General features: G+C 39.9%; 1 protein-coding gene and 1 pseudogene across 12 annotated transcripts in view; one reads left to right on the top strand and one right to left on the bottom strand.

The window, feature by feature from the left end:
• Window positions 1–17,867, bottom strand: part of BCL2L13 (BCL2 like 13) — a 101,962-nt gene that overhangs the window by 66,541 nt on the left and 17,554 nt on the right. The window lies entirely within an intron of this gene.
• On the top strand, window positions 4,810–4,979 carry LOC118025825 (annotated as a pseudogene).

Genomic DNA, 17,867 nt, shown 5'->3' with positions numbered 1-17,867 from the left:
CCTGCTTGCGTTCCCTCTCTCGCTGTGTCTCTCTCTGTCAAATTAATAAATAAAATCTTTAAAAAAAAATTTTACGTTCAAAAATTCAGAAGGAAAGTTAAGTTTTTAAAATTTGAGGGCACATTTCACAATAAATTCATCTGGGCAGTTTTACTAAGAAGCTACCTTCCTGAATACAAGAAGTTCCATGGTTTTCTGTTTCCAGGTGTGACTGGTCTCTAAAAGACTTGCCTTCAAACTTTCTCCAGGCTCAAATAATCTCTTACATCCAAAAACATAAGAATTTTGATCAATCACTGTCATGAATTATAGTGAATGAAAGTGTTTTTAATGGAAATCCTTCTCTTAAATCTCTTAAATCCTGGGTGGCTCAGTCATTGAGTGGCTGCCTTCGGGTCGGGTCGTGATCCCAGGGTCCTGGGATCGAGCCCCGAGTCGGGCTCCCTGCTCTGCGGGAAGACTGCTTCTCCCTCCCACACCCCCTGCTTGTGTTCCCTCTCTCTCTGTGTCTCTCTCTGTCAAATAAATTTAAAAAAAAAACAAAAAACTTAAAAAAAAAAAAAAAGAGAAATCCTTCTTTTACCTGCAGATACTCCTTCAATCATACTTCTAAGACAGAAGTAGGATAACAACCATGCTGAAAGTTTTGGTTAGTCTTTTAAGTTCCATGTTTGTTCCTGACTTGCCCTTATTCGGAAATGTAGAGCACCTAAACGTTTCAGATTCTTGCTAGAGAATACAACCTGTTGGATCTTTTCTTCTTATAAAGATTTATTTATTTATTTGAGCGGGGAGGGGCAGAGGTAGAGAGAGAATCTCAAGCAGACTCCCCACTGAGCACAGAGCCCAACCCAGGGCTCAATCTCACAACCTGAGCCAAAATGAAGAGTCAGCCATTCAAACTGACTCAGCCACCCAGGTGCTCCGAATCTGTTTTTCAGTCTGACATGAGAGATAATCCCTCCATTCCTCTACATTCTAGATTTTATCCTCATAGTAAGCTGGATCATCAGAGAAGTACATACATATAATATAGGTCCCCAAAGAGTGTTAACTAGTTGTTTTAATGAGGCTGCATTTAAGTGTCATTTCCTTAGCTTTTATCCAGAATCACATTAAGAGACAGTGTTTTGAAAGCTAATACCATGTTTGATATTCACAACATCTTCTTCTACATTTCTCTGTGCCCTACTTACGTAAAGCTCTAAGTGAAAAAATATATATTTTAAAGAATAATGTTCCACTTAAAAGAAAATAGTATAGCTTCTAGTTACGGAAAAAGAAATCTGGAACTAAGTATACCTTCACTTGTTTTTGGCTTTTGCCTCAGAACCAAATACACTGCTCAATGCTAGTATTACCATATGGGACCTTAGAGACTACGCATCTGTGTTCTATTATTCACACTAAGGAAATGTATAGTTTTCCTACTCTGATCTCATTTATTAGAATATTTTCATTTAATTAATTCATTTAGATTTTTCCATTATGTGCTATTACAAGCCACATTAAATTATATGTGGTAAGGAATTTTTAAAAAATTCATTCAAATTCCTGCCCAGTATGAACTCACTGCCAACTTCTTCACTAATAAAAAGGACATATTATAACTACATTTTTATCTAACCTGGACTGCCCTTCCTCTTGCCGATTATTCAAATTCTGTCCACCCCTTCAAGGACCAATTTAAGTCTCTTTACTACTCCACAGTATCTTCTTCACTGACTACTACCGTATCACTGCTGTTTGAACATTCATATTATTCCTTCTGTGCCACATAGCGTAATACTGAAGTATATCCTGTCTAATACTGTTCAATGATTTTATAGTTTATTATCATTCTGACCACATTATAAGCTATTTGAGACACTCCCTTTGTCCTAGACTTGTGTCCAGTATGGACTAAAAAAGTACTCAAAAACTTGATAGTGATGGCTATCACTGTCACTATGATGAAGACTCAAATGACTACAATGTATAAATATACATGTATAGATGACAACATTGCTGGGGAGAGAGGACACTTAAGGGGAAAAAAACACAAAAAAATAAAGAAAAAAAACAATAAAATTAAAGTTATTTATAAATTACAGGAATTTAAAAAAAGTTATCAGGGGTGCCTGGGTGGCTCAGATGGTTAAGCATCTGCATTTAGCTTGGGTCATGACCCCAGGGTCCTGGGATCGAGCCCTGCATCAAGCCCCGCATCGGGCTCCCTGCTAGGCGGGGGGCCTGCTTCTCCCCCTCCCTCTGCTTCTCCCCCTGCTCATAGTCTCTCTCTCTCTCTGTATCTCTGTGTCTTTAATGAATAAATAAAAAAAAAACCTTAAAAAAAAAGTTATCAGTAATTTTGAGGCTAGCTCAAATGACAAAAAATAAGAAGTCATTTTACATAAGACAATAAGAGTACAGAACAACCACATACATAGAACACTAACTAGACTATTTATGGTGATGGAATTGTGAAAGAGAATATTATAAAAGAGGAATGGAAAGAATAAGACCTCAACTATTTTTTTTTTTTAAAGATTTTTTATTTATTTGATAGAGAGAGACACAGCGAGAGAGGGAACACAAGCAGGAGGAGTGGGAGAGGGAGAAGCAGGCTTCCCGCTGAGCAGGGAGCCCGATGTGGGGCTCGATCCCAAGACCCTGGGATCATGACCTGAGCTGAAGGCAGACGCCCAACAACTGAGCCACCCAGGTGCCCCAAGACCTCAACTATTATCTCCACGTTTATGGGAGTTTTAGTCAATGCCTGAATCACTGAATTTTAGATTTGGGAGGATCTGTAATATAAAGGCCATCTAGTTCATCCTCCTCATTATATGAAGAATATGGGACTTACAGAAGTTGAAATGATTCACCCAGGCTCAAATAAATCATATTAAAACAAGATTAGAAAGTAGATCTTCTGGGGGCACCTGGCTGGCTCAGTCCATAGAGCATGACTCTTGATCTTGAGGTTGTGAATTTGAGCCCCATGTTGGGTAAAGAGATTACTTAAGAATATTAGATGTTCTTTTTTTTTTTTTTAAAGATTTTATTTATTTATCTGACAGAGAGAGACACAGCGAGAGAGAGGGAACACAAGCAGGGGGAGTGGGAGAGGGAGAAGCAGGCTCCCCACAGAGCAGAGAGCCCAATATGGGGCTCGATCCCAGGACACTGAGAGCATGACCCGAGCCGAAGGCAGACGCGTAACGACTGAGCCACCCAGGTGCCCCAAGAATCTTAGATGTTCTGAAAAGTAAAATTATTAGTGAATTCTAAAACATGATAATTTTTGATGTACAGTGAAAAATAAGGATTACATGAATGTTTTATCTGCCATCTGTCTCTTTTTGGAAAATCTACATACCTAAAACATATACACACCCACACACCCAATCACACCACCACCAGTACTACCACCATGCCACGAAGTAAATGACAATAATGTCTTGGTTACCATATGCCTCACCTGCCAGATTAAAGAAAAGCAGCTGATTAAAGGAGTGTCTATTCTCATGAGACTAATGTGATGCTGATTACACACGACAAGTTGTCATACTTGATAATAAGCCATGTGGAAAACCTAAACCAGAAAAAGTCTACTGCTGTCAGGACACAAAAGGCTATTTATTTAGCAAACCAATGACACAGACAGATTCAGTGATTTTCATTTAATCACCCCCAACCCAGACTTTCAAAGGCAAAGAGCTATGCAGTACCACCAATGCAGCATAAAGCCTCCGCTATAAACCCAGAGAAAAATGTTTCAAAGACAAACAGACTTTAGCACACCAAATCCCACCCACTTCAGTGTAAAACCAAGAGTCAAGTGAGTCAGCAATCATCATATTCCAGCCTGAAATACACTCAGGGCTTTCAAAGTGAATATCAGATCAACAAGTTTAGAATAGTTGTATGGGCAGAGCAAAATGCTTTCTAAATCTATGGGTCTCCAAACTGAATGCACAATAAAATTACTGAGCAAATGTATTAAAAATACAGATTCCCAAACCCTATCATGGAGCATCTGGTTTAATAGGTCTGGGGTAGGGCTCCATGATTTTTTTTAGGATTTTTTTTTTTTTTAAGTAATCTCTACACCCAACCATGGGCAGGAACTTACAACCAGAAGATGGAGTCACATGCTCTACCGACTAAGCCAGCCAGGCGCACCCATGATTCTTTTTTTTTTTTAAAGATTTTATTTATTTATTTGAGAGAGAGAGCAAGTGAGGGAGAGAGCATGAGCATGGGGAAGGGCGGAGGGAGAGAAGCAGACTCCCTGCCAAGCAGGGAGCCCAATGTGGGCCTGGATCCCAGCACCCCAGGATCATGACCTGAGGGGAAGGCAGACGCCCAACTGACTGAGCCACCCAAGTGGCCCCCCATGATCTTTTTTTAAGTCAGCATTCAGGCAGTTAGTCTTGACAAACACTGCTTTAGAAAACCCAAATAAGGGGCACCTGGGTGGCTCAGTCAATTAAGCAACTGACTTCTGCTCAGGTCATGATCTCAGGATCCTGGGATCCAGCCTGGCAACAGGCTCCCTGCTTGGCAGGGAGTACGTTTCTCCTTCTGCCCCTCCCCCCATTCATGCTCTCTCTCTCTCTCTCTCTCTCTCTAATACATAAATAAAATCTTTAAAAAAAAACCCACCCAAATAGTTATAATCAAATTAAAAACATCTACTAAACATACAGACATGGTTCAATTATTTACTCAATGGCAAAAACAATACCCCAAATGATACCATAGTAGACAGATTTTTAAAAAGTAAAAAATAGCCTTTTGCCTCATTGCATTTGAGAGAGCAATATGGGTCACCAGAAGCTCTCTTGGAGCCATCCCAGAAAATTCAGCCAGGGTTCTCATTCTTGCCACATCTGCTCAAACCTGCACGGTCTGATCCGGAAATCTGGCCTCAATATGTGCCCCAGTGTTTCCATCAGTACACGAAGGATAGAGGCTTCATTAAGCTGGATTAAGTGAATTTCCTTGAATGGGTCATCCAAGAGACCTACCTTAACTGCAGAAATCCAACATAAGTACCTTCATGCTAACTCATTATACATAAAAATACTTCAGTTATGAATGTTTAAAAAATAGGTTCCAGGGCGCCTGGGTGGCTCAGTTGGTTAAGCGACTGCCTTCGGCTTAGGTCATGATCCCAGGGTCCTGGGATCGAGTCCCACATCGGGCTCCCGGCTCAGCGGGAAGCCTGCTTCTCCCTCTGACCCTCTCCTCTCTCATGCTGTTTCTCTCTCGCTCGCTCTCTAATAAATAAATAAATAAATAAAATCTTAAAAAAAAAAAAAAGTTTAAAAAAAAATAGGTTCCAGTGTTCCCACACCCCAAGGTATCTTGCACACGGGGAGACAGATTTGAGAGAGGACAGATTTGAAGGAAAAGAATGCAGGGAAATTTCATCACGCACCCACTCAAAATCTGATTTCAGGATCAAATATCTGTTCCTGATAGAAAAGCTGAGAAAAGAATGAAACAGTACACATCTCCAGAAATAATGAACTGAATCAAAATCTGGGATGGGGTTATAGATGGCAATACCCTCCAAACTGACCTACAGATTCAATGCAGTCCCTTTCAAAATTCCAACTGCAGGGCGCCTGGCTGTCTCAGGCCATGGAGCATACGAACTACTCTTGATCTTAGGGTTTTAAGTTTGAACCCCACTTTGGTTGTAGAGATTACTTAAAAATTATATCTTAGGGCACCTGGGTGGCTCAGTTGGTTAAGCAACTGCCTTCGGCTCAGGTCATGATCCCAGGGTCCTGGGATTGAGTCCCGCATCGGGCTCCCTGCTCTGAGGGGAGCCTGCTTCTCTCTCTCCCACTCCCCCTGCTTGTGTTCCCTCTCTCGCTGTGTCTCTCTCTGTCAAATAAATAAATAAAATCTTAAAAAAAAAAAATTATATCTTAAAAAAAAAAAAATTCCAACTGCCTTTGTTCCAGAAATGGATAAAACAATCCGAAAATTCATATAGAATTGCAAGAGACACAAAATAGTCAAAGTGATTTTGAAAAAGAAGAACAAAGTAGAAGGACTCAAACTTTATAATTTCAAAACTTACTACAGAGCTATAACATGATAGTATGGTTATGGAATAAAGACAGACTGATAGACCAATGGAATCTAATTGAGAGGCCAGAAATAAATCCATATATTTAAGGTCAATTGATTTTTTTAAAAGATTTTATTTATTTATTTGAGAGAGAGAGAGCATGAAAGGGGGGAGAGTCAGAGGGAGAAGCAGACTCCCTGCTGAGCAGGGAGCCCAATGTGGGACTCGATCCTGGGACTCCAGGATCATGACCTGAGCTGAAGGCAGTTCCTTAACCAACTGAGCCACCCAGGTGCCCTTAAGGTCAATTGATTTTTGAGAAGGGAACCAAGACCATTCAACAGAGGAATGAAGAAACTTTTCAACAAATGGTGCTGGGAGAACTGCATATTCCCATGCAAAATAATGAATCTACATGCCTACTTCACAGCACATACAAAAATTAGTTCAAAATGGATCAAAGATCTAAAATTTTTTAAAGTTTTTTTTTAAGTAATCTCTACACCCAACACAGGACTTGAATGCACAACACCGAGATCAAGAGTTGCACACTCCACCAACCAAGCCAGCCAGGCACCCCTAACAAAGATCTAAATTTAAAAGCTAAAACTATAAAACTCTTAAAAGGAAACATAGGTGAAAATGTGCATGACTCTCGATTAAGTAATGGCTTCTTAGATAGGACACCAAAATCATAAGAAATCAAAGAAAACACAGATAAACTGGACTTCATAAAAATTAAAAATGTATATCAAAGTACACTACCAACACAAACAACAGAATGGAAGAGAATATCTGAAATCATGTATCTGATAAGGGTCTGGTATCTAAAATACATAAAGAATTCTTAAGGACACCTGGGTGCCTCAGTAGGTGAAGCGTCTGCCTTCAGCTCAGGTCACGATCCCAGAGTCCTGGGATAGAGCCCTGTGTCCAGCTCCCTGCTCAGCAGGGATCCTGATTCTCCCTCTCCCTCCTGCTCCCCCAGCTTGTGCTCTCTCTCTCTGGCAAATAAAATAAATAAAATATTTTTAAAATATAAAAATAAACAATTCTTATAGCTCAACAATAGAAAGACAAATAACCCAATCAAAAAAAGGGTAAAGGATAAGAATAGACATTTCTCCAAAGATATGCAAATGACCAATAAGCACATGAAAAGATGTTCAACATCATTAGCATTAGGGAAATGAAAATTAAAAACATAGTGAGATACCACCACACACCCACTAGAGTAGCTATAATCAAAAACAGCAATGATAGCAAGTTTGGCAAAGACAGAGAGAAACTGGAACCCCCATACATTGCTGGTAGAAACCCAAAATGACACAACCACTGTGGAAGACAGCTTGGTAGTTTGTTACAACTAAAGATAGTCTTACCATATGATCTAGCAATCATGCTCCTTGGTATTTACTCAAATGAGATGAAAACTTCTATCAACACAAAAACTGGCACAAAAAAGTTTAAAACAACTTTATTCATAATTGTCAAAACATGGAAGCAATCAAGATGTTCTTCAATAGGTGAATGGAGAAACAAACTATGGTACATCCCTACAATGGAATATTATTCAGCAATAAAAGAAATGAGCTGTCACAATGAGACACCACACTTCACACCCATTAGGATGGTTACTATAAAACAAAACCATAAAACAGAGAACAAGTATTGGTGAGGATGTAGAGAAACTGGAACCCTTGTGTATTGCAGATGGGAATATAAAATGATGCAGCTACTGTGGAAAAAAGTAAGGCAGTTCTTCCAAAAATTAAACGTAGAATTACCATGTGATCCAGCAAACCTACACCTGAGTATATTCCCACAAGAACTGAAAGCAGAGACTCAAATAGATGTTTGTAACACCAATGTTTTCAGCAGCATTATTCACAATAGCCAAAAGGGAGAAATAACCCAAATGTCCATCAGCAGATGAATGGATAAGCAAAATGTGTGACATGCATACGTTAGAATATTATTCAGCCTTAAAAAAGGAATGAGGGGCCTGGCTGGCTCAGTCGGTAGAGCATGTGACTCTCAATCTCAGGGTCATGAAATTAAGCCCCATGTTGGGCACAGAGATTACTTAAAAAAAAAAGGAATGAAATTCTGATACATACTATAGCATGGATGAACCCTAAAGACATTATGCTAAGGGGTGCCTGGGTGGCTCAGTTGGTTAAGCGACTGCCTTCGGCTCAGGTCATGATCCTGGAGTCCTGGGATCGAGTCCCACATCGGGCTCCCTGCTCAGCAGGGAGCCTGCTTCTCCTTCTGACCCTCCCCCCTCTCATGTGCTCTCTCTCTCTCTCTCTCATTCTCGCTCTCTCAAATAAATAAATAAAATCTTAAAAAAAAAAAAAGACATTATGCTAAGTGAAATAAGTCAGACCCAAAAGAACAAATATTATTTGATTCCACTCAAATGAGGTGCCTAGAAGAGTTAAATTCATAGAGACAGAAAGTAGAATAGTGGTTGCCTGGGGCTGAAGGGAAGAGGGAAACAGGGGAGTGACTGCTTAATGGTTGAGTGAATAACAAACCAGTACCACAGCTACATGATTTGATAGTCATTTTACTAACAGATGAACTTACTCTCCTTTCCAACTTAAAAAAGAAATGTCTTATTAATAAATCCGTATTACTTCAGCAACAAGGTGCTCTATCTTAATAAATGCAAAACTGTGCATAATAGAAGTTATTATTTGACATCAAATATGCAATTCAGCAAGACTTCTACTAGTCAGAGTATATAATCCAGAACAGGGTTGACTATATTCAGCACAAACTAACACTGTCTGGAAGAGCTGGCTAGTTCTGGGAAAGTGTAGAGTTAACTATTTATGGAAAAGTCTATAATCAGCACATGACTCAGGAAAAAATGAAAAACATTCAATGTGACAAAAATCTTGCATCATGAACTGGGTCACCTCCCTTAACCTCTCCTTCTCACGCTTACTGCTTCATGAACTTGAAACCAAACCCTACCCACATTACACCAATGGATGCTACCACAGATCCTATTTATAATAACATGGCATGAGAATAAGCTTTAAATCACATTTTAGATAACAAATGGGATAGCAAAGCAGCAAAGACAGCAATAAGAACCTAATTTTTCCCCTCTAAGAAGTTAGTCTTTCTTCTTTTTTTTTTTTAAAAGATTTTATTTATTTATTTGAGAGAGAGACAATGAGAGACAGAGAGCGTGAGAGGGAGAAGGGTCAGAGGGAGAAGCAGACTCCCTGCCGAGCAGGGAGCCCGATGCGGGACTCGATCCTGGGACTCCAGGATCTTGACCTGAGCCGAAGGCAGTCGCTTAACCAACTGAGCCACCCAGGCGCCCGTTAGTCTTTCTTCTTAAATGCCACAGCCTAGAAGGGACATAAATCACACCACTCATATTTCAATGGCTAGGACCAGTCACATGGCCCTGCCTAAATGCAATGTTCCCGCTCCTGGCAAGGAGATAAGAATTACATATGGGTGGGGGCGCCTGGGTGGCTCAGTTGGTTGGGCGACTGCCTTCGGCTCAGGTCACGATCCTGGAGTCCCGGGATCGAGTCCCACATCGGGCTCCCTGCTCAGCAGGGAGTCTGCTTCTCCCTCTGACCCTCCCCCCTCTCATGCTCTCTATCTCATTCTCTCTCAAATAAATAAATAAAATCTTTAAAAAAAAAAAAGAATTACATATGGGTGAACATTAGTAATAGCTATCACAGGAGTCTACCATTCTAGAGCAGCAGTTTAAGGAATAAGCATGGTTTGTTTAAAATACAAGACAGGGGCACCTGGGTGGCTCAGATGGTTAAGTGTCTGCCTTCGGCTCGGGTCATGATCCCAGGGTCCTGGGATCGAGTCCCACTTTGGGATCCCTGCTCCACGGGAAGCCTGCTTCTCCCTCTCCCACTCCCCCTGCTTGTGTTCCTGCTCTATCTCTCTCTAATAAATAAATTTAAAAAAAATAATAATAAAATAAAATAAAATACAAGACAGTATGGGTGTCTGGGTGGCTCAGTCGTTTTAAGTGTCCAACTCTTGATTTCAGCTCAGTTTATAAACTCAGGGTCATGAGATGGAGCCCTCTGGGTGTGGAGCCTGCTTAAGATTCCCTCTGCCCCTCCCCCTTGGCTCTCAAGCTCTCTCTAAAAATTAAAATAAAGATAAAAATTAAAATAAAATAAAATACAAAACGGTAAGAGACATCAGATGCAATGACCAGATCATAGAAACCAATGAAAGTTTTGTAAAGTACCCTTAGGGGAAGGGAATAACTGTGGGTTTCCAATGTAAGAGGCAATGTTAGGAAGCTCACTATGCTTGTAGCATGCAAAATGCATGATGGGGAAGACATAAAGTGAAGGAGAAAAATTAGGAGACACTTGGAATAATTTGAGGCAGGACCTGTAGGATAATGGGAGAATCATCACAAAATTGGGACAGTTGGTAACAGCTGACAAAGAAAGAGGGCAAGAGGGGTCCCTGGCTGGCTCAATCAGTAGAGCATGTGACTCTTGATTTCGAGGTTGTGAGTTCAAGCGCCAGGCTGGGTGTAGAGATTACTAAACAAAGAAAAAGAAAAAGAAAGAGAGGGCAGGAAGTGAAGAAAAGAGCTAAAGAATGACTTCTAGAGGCACCTGGGTGGCTCAGTCGTTAAGCGTCTGCCTTCAGCTCAGGTCATGATCTCAGGGTCCTGGTATCGAGCCCCGCATCGGGCTCCCTGCTCGGCAGGAAGCCTGCTTCTCCCTCTCCCACTCCCCCGGCTTGTGTTCCCTCTCTCACTGTGTCTCTCTGTCAAATAAGTAAATAAATAAATAAATAAATATTTATCTTTAGGGCGCCTGGGTGGCTCAGTTGGTTAAGCGACTGCCTTCGGCTCAGGTCATGATCCCAGGGTCCTGGGATCGAGTCCCACATCGGGCTCCCGGCTCAGCGGGGAGCCTGCTTCTCCCTCTGACCCTCTCCTCTCTCATGCTGTTTCTCTCTCGCTCGCTCTCCAATAAATAAATAAATAAAATCTTTAAAAAAAAAAATTAAAAAAAAATAAATATTTATCTTTAAATAAAATCTTAAAAAAAAAAAAAAGAATGACTTCTATGTTTCAAGCCTGGGGTATTGTGAACAAATTATTGTAAACACAGGGGCTGGCTTAGAGGGAAAAATAAAAACCTGACTTCTAGACCTGGGTGTCTAATATTCACTAGTCACTAGCCACATGCAGGTTTTTTAAGTTTAAGTAGAAATTAAATAAAGTTAAAAATTCAGTTCCTTACTCACACTAGTCATATTTCAAGTATTCAACTATCTCCTGTGACTTGTGACTATAATATCGGACAGAGCAGATACAGAACATGTTCATCACTGCACAAAGTTCTATTACATAGTATTTTTCTAAACATATCAGGCTATAACTAATCAGAAGAAGGTTTCGGAAAAGTGAATGAAACTGGAAACTGAAAAGGAAAAGGTTTAAGGAATTTGCGAGCTCTCTGAAGGACTGTCGTGTGCCCATTCCAAAGAAGGCTGCTGAATACCCTAAATGTCCTAAAGCAGGAGACTATAGATATTTATTTATTGAAACATGGACAGATGTTCAAATATGTTGTTAATTTTTATTTATTTATTTTTTTAAAAAAATATTTTATTTATTTATTTGAGAGAGAGAGAGAGGGGAAGCACAGAGGGAGGGTGACAAGGAGAAGCAGACTCCCCACTGAGCCCCGACATGAGGCTGGATCCCAGGACCGCGAGATCATGACCTGAGCCAAAGGCAGATGCTTAACCAACTGAGCCACCCAAGTGCCCCTAAATATATTAATTTTTAAAATGTTACCAAATGGCATATGTACCACCTCATTTTTAAAAACCATAAATGCAAATTTATATGTTCCTATATAAATGGAAAAAATGTTAACATTTCATCATTTTAATTACTGGATTATAGAATTTTTCTTCTTACTTTCTTTTATTTTTTTTTACTTTTCTAAATACTTTCATATATATTAAAAGCATTTTAATAAAAAAAGAAATATGATTAAAGAATGGAAGTGACAAGGACATAGACCTGGACTTAAGATAAACAATAGCAGCATTTAGTTTTGTGCATAAATGCATTGTGCTCCTTGATAATAATGAGAAAAATAAGGTTCCCCACACTGATATCAGGTGTCAGCAAACTATAACCCGTGGGCCACATCTGGCCCACTGCATGTTTTTCTATAGCCCATGAGCCAAGAATGATTTTTACATCTTTAAATGATTGAAAAAAATAAAAAGATTAATATTTCATGACATAAAATTATAGGAAATTCAGTCCCTATAAATAAAATTTACCTGGAATATAGCCATACTCGTTCATGTATTATCTATGGTTGCTTTGTGCTCCAATGGCAGAAATGCATGGTTGCGACAGAGTCTGTGTGGGGTGTCCTCACAGCTTCACACTGTTGCGTAGCACATTACATACTGCAGTGGCACAATATACCACAACTTTATTTACCCGTGCATAAAAAAGTGTACTTTGAATATCCTGCTTTTAAGGATTATTTTGTTATCAAATTAGATGGCAAAGTATCGTACTTACTATGCAATGACATTATAACTATACTAGAAGCACACAATATACACTGATATTACCAGACTCATCAGAGTATTCCCAACTCACAGGAAAGCAAGTCAGAAAAATGAGAAAATTTAAAATGGAACTTTTTATCATAGAATTTCTTCATAAAAATAAAACATGAAAATGAGGCTGCAACCAAAGTTAAGATTCCACGGCTCAGCTGTCAGCCATGCAAAGAAAGCCATTTGCTGATGTCAAGTTAATTAAACTGTGTTCAGCTAAAGCAGCTAAAGAGACATGTTATAAAAAAAAAAGTTTAAGATTATTAGTCTTTTGGAGAGAACAGTTGCTCAAGGAGTTGAGGACAATGGGAACAACATCAATAGTCAATTGAAATACAAGGCAAACAATTTTGAGTGGTTTTCTTTGGCTCTTAATGCACTGACACTTGTCTGAAACTGCTCAGCTGTTCTTTATTGAAGGAGTCCATGCCGAGTTTGAAGTGACTAAAGAACTGCCATGCCTACACAGAATAATTACGGGTGAGAATATTTTCCAAAACATTGAGAAAATACTACTTCACTACAACCAAAAGTGGAATCTGCTAAGATGTGTTACCAATAATGGCAAAATACGTGTGGCACATAACAAGGCTTATTTGTTTGACAAAATTAGTTTCACAGAGATTGTGAAAATGTGAAGTATTCAAAACTTATGGTTATTCACAGAAGTATTCAGCAGTATGTAATCTGGAAAATACCTGAATCTATCTCATGGTAAGGAACCAGGAGTTTCTTTTTTTTTTTCTTTTTTTTTTAAGATTTTATTTATTTATTTGAGAGAGAGAGAGAGAACACAAGTAGGGAGGAGGGGCAGAGGGAGAGGGAGCAGACCCCTTGTTGAACAGGGAGCCCGATGCGGGGCTGGATCCCAAGACCCTGGGATCAATCATGACCTGAGCAAAGGCAAACACTTAACCAACTGAGCCACCCAGATGCACCAGGAACCAGGAGTTTCAACAGTGAACTTTATTTGCTGTCAAGGACTTAATTAATGTCTGTCAGAAATAGAAGCTGAGGGCCTCCGTGGCTCAATTGGTTAAACGTCTGCCTTTGGCTCAGCTCATGATCCCAGGGTCCTGGGATAGAACTCTGTGTCGGGCTCCCTGCTCAGCCAGGAGTCTGCTTCTCCCTCTGCCTTCCACTCCCAGTGCTGTGCTCTCTTTCTCTCTCTCCCCCTCTGTCAAATAAATAAATAAAATCTTTATAAACAAGTAAATAAAATAGAAGCTGAGTATCTTTTTTTTTTTTTAAAGATTTTATTAATGGGAAAGTCAGAAAGAACTCATATACATGGAGGCTAAAGAGCATCCTACTAAAGAATGAATGGGTCAACCAGGAAATTAAAGAAGAATTAAAATAATTCATGGAAACAAATGAAAATGAAAATGAAAACACAACTATTCAAAATCTTTGGGATGCAGCAAAGGCAGTCCTAAGAGGAAAGTATATAGCAATACAAGCCATTCTCAAGAAACAAGAAAGGTCTCAAATACACAACCTAACGCTACACCTAAAGGAGCTGGAGAAAGAATAGCAAATAAAACCTAAACCCAGCAGGAGAAGAGAAATAATAAAGATCAGAGCAGAAATCAATGAAATAGAAACCAAAAGAACAGTAGAACAGATCAACGAAACTAGGAGCTGGTTCTTTGAAAGAATTAACAAGACTGATAAACCCCAGGCCAGACTTATCAAAAAGAAAAGAGAAATGACCCAAATCAACAAAATCATGAATGAAAGAGGAGAGATCACAACCAACACCAAAGAAATACAAACAATTATAAGAACATATTAGGAGCAACTATATGGCAGCAAATTAGATAATCTGGAAGAAATGGATGCATTCCTAGAGATGTATCAACTACCAAAACTGAACCAGGAAGAAATAGAAAACCTGAACAGACCTATAACCACTAAGGAAGTTGAAGCAGTCATCAAAAATTGCCCAACAAACAAAAGCCCAGGGCCAGATGGCTTCCCAGGGGAATTCTACCAAACATTTCAAGAAGAATTAATACCTATTCTTCTGAAACTGTTCCAAAAAATAGAAATGGAAGGAAACTTCCAAACTCGTTTTATGAGGCCACCATTACCTTGATCCCAAAACCAGACAAAGACCCCATCAAAAAGGAGAATTACAGACCAATATCCTTGATGAACATGGATGCAAAAATTCTCACCAAAATACTAGCCATTAAGATCCAACAGTACATTAAAAGGATTATTCACTATGACCAAGTGGGATTTATCCCTGGGCTGCAAGGTTGGTTCAACATCCGCAAATCAATCAACGTGATACAATACATTAAGAAAAGAAAGAACAAGAACCATATGATCCTCTCAATAGATACAGAAAAAGCATTTGACAAAGTACGGCATCCTTTCTTGATCAAAACTCTTCAGAGTATAGGGATAGAGGGTACATACCTCAGTATCATAAAAGCCATCTATGGAAAACCCACAGCGAATATCATTCTCAATGGAGAATGGGGAAAAACTGAGAGCTTTCCCCTAAGGTCAGGAGCACGGCAGGGATGTCCACTATCACCACTGCTATTCAACATAGCATTAGAGGTCCTAGCCACAGCAATCAGACAACAAAAAGAAATAAAAGGCATCCAAATCGGCAAAGAAGTCAAACTCTCACTCTTTGCAGATGATCTGATACTTTATGTGGAAAACCCAAAAGACTCCACCCCAAAACTGCTAGAACTCACACAGAATTCAGTAAAGTGGCAGGATATAAAATCAACGCACAGAAATCAGTGGCATTCCTATACACCAACAACAAGACAGAAGAAAGACAAATTAAGGAGTCAATCCCATGTACAATTGCACCCAAAACCATAAAATACCTAGGAATAAATCTAACCAAAGAGGCAAAGAATCTGTACTCAGAAAACTATAAAATACTCATGAGAGAAATTGAGGAGGACACAAAGAAATGGAAAAACGTTCCATGCTCATGGATTGGAAGAACAAATATTGTGAAGATGTCAGTGCTACCTAGAGCAATCTACACATTCAGTGCAATCCCCATCAAAATACCATCCACTTTTTTCAAAGAAATGGAACAAATAATCCTAAATTTTGTATGGAACCAGAAAAGACCCCGCATAGCCAGAGGAATGTTGAAAAAGCAAAGCAAAGCTTGGTGGCATCACAGTTCCAGACTTCAAGCTCTATTACAAAGCTGTCATCATCAAGACAGTATGGTACTGGCACAAAAACAGACACAGAGATCAATGGAACAGAACAGAGAGCCCAGAAATGGACCTTCAACTCTATGGTCAACTTATCTTTGACAAAGCAGGAAAGAATGTCCAATGGAAAAAAGACAGTCTCTTCAACAAATGGTGTTGGGAAAATTGGACAGCCACATGCAGAAGAATGAAACTGGACCATTTCCTTACACCACACACAAAAATAGACTCAAAATGGTTGAAAGACCTAAATGTGAGACAGGATTCCATCAAAATCCTTGAGGAGAACACAGGCAACAACCTCTTCGACCTCAGCCGCAGTAACTTCTTCCTAGAAACATCGCCAAAGGCAAGGGAAGCAAGGGCAAAAATGAACTATTGGGACTTCATCAAGATAAAAAACTTTTTGCACAGCAAAGGAAACAGTCAACAAAACCAAAAGACAACCGACAGAATGGGAGATGATATTTGCAAATGACATATCAGATAAAGGGCTGGTATCCAAAATCTATAAAGAACTCACCAAACTCAACACCCAAAGAACAAATGATCCAATCAAGAAATGGGCAGAAGACATGAACAGACATTTTTCCAAAGAAGACATCCAAATGGCCAACAGACACATGAAAAAGTGCTCAACATCACTCGGCATCAGGGAAATCCAAGTCAAAACCTCAATGAGATACCACCTCACACCAGTCAGAATGGCTAAAATTAACAAGTCATGAAATGACAGATGTTGGCGGGGATGCCGAGAAAGGAGAACCCTCCTACACTGTTGGTGGGAATGCAAGCTGGTGCAGCCACTCTGGAAAACAGTATGGAGGTTCCTCAAAAAGTTGAAAATAGAGCTGCCCTACGACCCAGCAATTGCACTACTGGGTATTTACCCCAAAGATACAAATGTAGGGATCCGAAGGGGTACATGCACCCCCATGTTTATAACAGCAACGTCCACAATAGCCAAACTATGGAAAGAGCCAAGATGTCCATCGACAGATGAATGGATAAAGAAGATGTGGTGTGTGTGTGTGTGTGTGTGTGTACCTACACACACAATGGAATAGTATGCAGCCATCAAAAGGAATGAGAGCTTGCCATTTGCAATGACGTGGATTGAACTGGAAGGTATTATGCTGAGCGAAATAAGTCAATCAGAGAAAGGCATGTATCATTTGACCTCACTGATATGAGGAATTCTTAATCTCAGAAAACAAACTGAGGGTTGCTGGAGTGGTGGGGGGTGGGAAGGATGGGGTGGCTGGGTGATAGACATTGGGGAGTGTATGTGCTATGGTGAGCGCTGCGAATTGTGCAAGACTGTTGAATCACAGATCTGTACCTCTGGGAAAAAAAAAAGAAGATAGCAGGAGAGGAAGAATGAAGGGGGGGAAATCAGAGGGGGAGACGAACCATGAGAGATGATGGACTCTGAAAAACTGAGGGTTCTAGAGGGGAAGGGGGTAGGAGGATGGGTTAGCCTGGTGATGGGTATTAAAGAGGGCACGTTCTGCATGGAGCACTGGGTGCTATACGCAAACAATGAATCATGGAACACTACATCAAAAACTAATGATGTAATGTATGGTGATTAACATAACAACAAAAAAATTTTTTTAAAGATTTTATTTATTCATTTGACAGAGAGAGAGCACAAGTACAAGGAGCAGCAGCAGAGGGAGAGGGAGAAACACGCTCCCCACTGAGCAAGGAGTCTGATGTGGGGCTTGAGCCCAGGACCCTGGGATCATGATCTGGGCCAAAGGCGGATGCTTAATCGACTGAGCCACCCAGACGCCCCAGAAGCTGAAAATCTTAACATTCCCTATCAGTAGTTCAATGCTAAGCAGTGCAAGTGTTTTGCTGCAATTTTTTGAGCTCAAGAATGAGACAAACTTTTCTCAATATAATGGATAGCTCTGGAAATTACTTTTCACTGCAGACTTAAAAATGTTTCTTAATAACTA

This window comes from Mirounga leonina, unplaced genomic scaffold (genome assembly GCF_011800145.1).
Source record: "Mirounga leonina isolate KUSES-001 unplaced genomic scaffold, KU_Mleo_1.0 Mir_201, whole genome shotgun sequence".
NCBI lineage: Eukaryota > Metazoa > Chordata > Mammalia > Carnivora > Phocidae > Mirounga > Mirounga leonina.
Note: the sequence above shows the minus strand (reverse complement) of the source record. Positions and strands in the feature narration are given on the sequence as shown.